A 1,923-nucleotide genomic window follows, 5' to 3' on the forward strand; every position below is an offset into this window, starting at 1 on the left:
ACCTATTCATGGCATGTTCCCTCAGAGGGGAGTTTGCCATTGCCTTCCCCTGAGGCTGAGAGAGTGTGACTTCCCCAAAGTCACCCAGTGGCTTTCCATGTTGGAGCAGGGATTCGAACCCAGGGCCTCCAGAGTCTCCACAGTGCCATCATTCAAACTACTACTTCACACTTGCTCTTTCTATCCTGGGCAAAAGTACTGCTAACATTAACACTCTGGAACAATATTTTGAAAAATATAAACATTTTGCTAGTCCATATTTTGCCAATTTTTTTTAGTTCTGGATTCTGAATACATAACAAGTATTTTCAAGCTAACATGTTGCCTCTAGATACAGTCAGAAGTCCAAAACACACTGCAGAAATAACCCAGTTTGAGACCGCTTTAACTGCCCTGGTTCAATGCTAGGGAATTCTGGGAACCATAGTTCTGTGAGACATTCAGCCTTCTCTGTCAGAAAGCTCTGGTGCCACAATAAACTACAATTCCCAGGATTCCTTAGCACTGAGCCAGGGCAGTTCAAGCGGTCTCAAACTGGGTTATTTCTGCAGTGTGTTTTGGACCAGAGTTAAATTCCCTTAGATTAATAAAACTTAAGTTAGATCAGGTTAGTTTAGAGAGCCAGCATGGCATAGTGGTTTGAGGGTAGGACCATGCCTCTGGAGAGTAGGGTTTGAATCCCCACTTGGGCATGGAAACCCACTTTGAGTGGGTCACACTCTCTCAGCCTCAGAGGATGGCAATAGCAAACCCCCTCTGAAGAAACATGCCAAGAAAAGCTGATAATAAGTTGACCGCTTTAGGGTCACCATAAGTCAGAAACAACTTGAAGGCACCCATCAACAACAAACTTTTTAAGTAAATCTAAATCTGATACAATGGTATATGGGGTGGGCAGGATATATACTTGTCCCTCCACATTTGAGGCTTTGACTTTTGCGGATCTGCTTATTCATGGATTTTATTAATATGTTCTCTCTAGGCATATCTAGCTCCTCCAGAGCGACTCCATGATCGAATATAAGCAAAAGTCACACTGAAGATCCTAGAGATTCCTAGACAGAACACTCCATTAGGCATTTGTAGCTCCTCCAGCGCAATTCTATGGTCAATGTCTGGCAGATGTTGGCCTGGAGGACCTAGAGATTCCTAGAGAGGTGATCTCTCAGGTAAAAACATTGTGTTTTTGTTATTTGCAGTTTTTCCACATTCATAGGGGTCCTGTACCCCTAACCCCAGCGAATGTGGAGGGACAAGTATACAAACGTGTACATTTACAGGTAAAGCTGTATCCTTTCATCCTATCTGTTCAGCTTGTATGCCAAGCATATTATAAGAAAAGCAGGCTGCAACACAGAAGAAGGAGGAGTGAAAATAGGAGGAAGGAATATCAACAATCTAAGATACTCAGTTGACACCATAATACTAGCAGAAAACCTCCCAGACTGGAGCAACTACTAAGGAAAGATCAAGGAAGAAAGCGCAAAGGCAACCTTGCTATTGAACATTAAGAAAACAAAAACAATTGCCACTGAGGACGTTCACAAGTTCAACCTAGACAATGAAGAAATAGAAATAGTAAAAGAGCTCTCATCCCTGGGACCAAACATCAATAGGAACAGGGATTGTAGCCAGGAAATTGGAAGAAGATTGAGAATGGGGAGGACAGCTATGAAAGAACAAGAAAAGATCCTAAAATGTGAAGAATGCAGAAAGAGAGGAAGGCTGCATGCTAAATGGACGGACTCTATAAAAGAGGTCATGGGTATGAATTTGCAGGACCTGAGCAGAGCAGTGGAGGACAGGAAATCTTGGAGATGTCTTATCTACAAGGTAGCCATGATTCGAGGTCAACTTGAGGGTGGATAACAGCAACATTTGCAGGAATAAAAATGTGTGTGGTTACTTTTCCCTGCACGTGGA

This window comes from Sceloporus undulatus, chromosome 6 (genome assembly GCF_019175285.1).
Source record: "Sceloporus undulatus isolate JIND9_A2432 ecotype Alabama chromosome 6, SceUnd_v1.1, whole genome shotgun sequence".
In the NCBI taxonomy this organism is placed as follows: Eukaryota; Metazoa; Chordata; class Lepidosauria; order Squamata; family Phrynosomatidae; genus Sceloporus; species Sceloporus undulatus.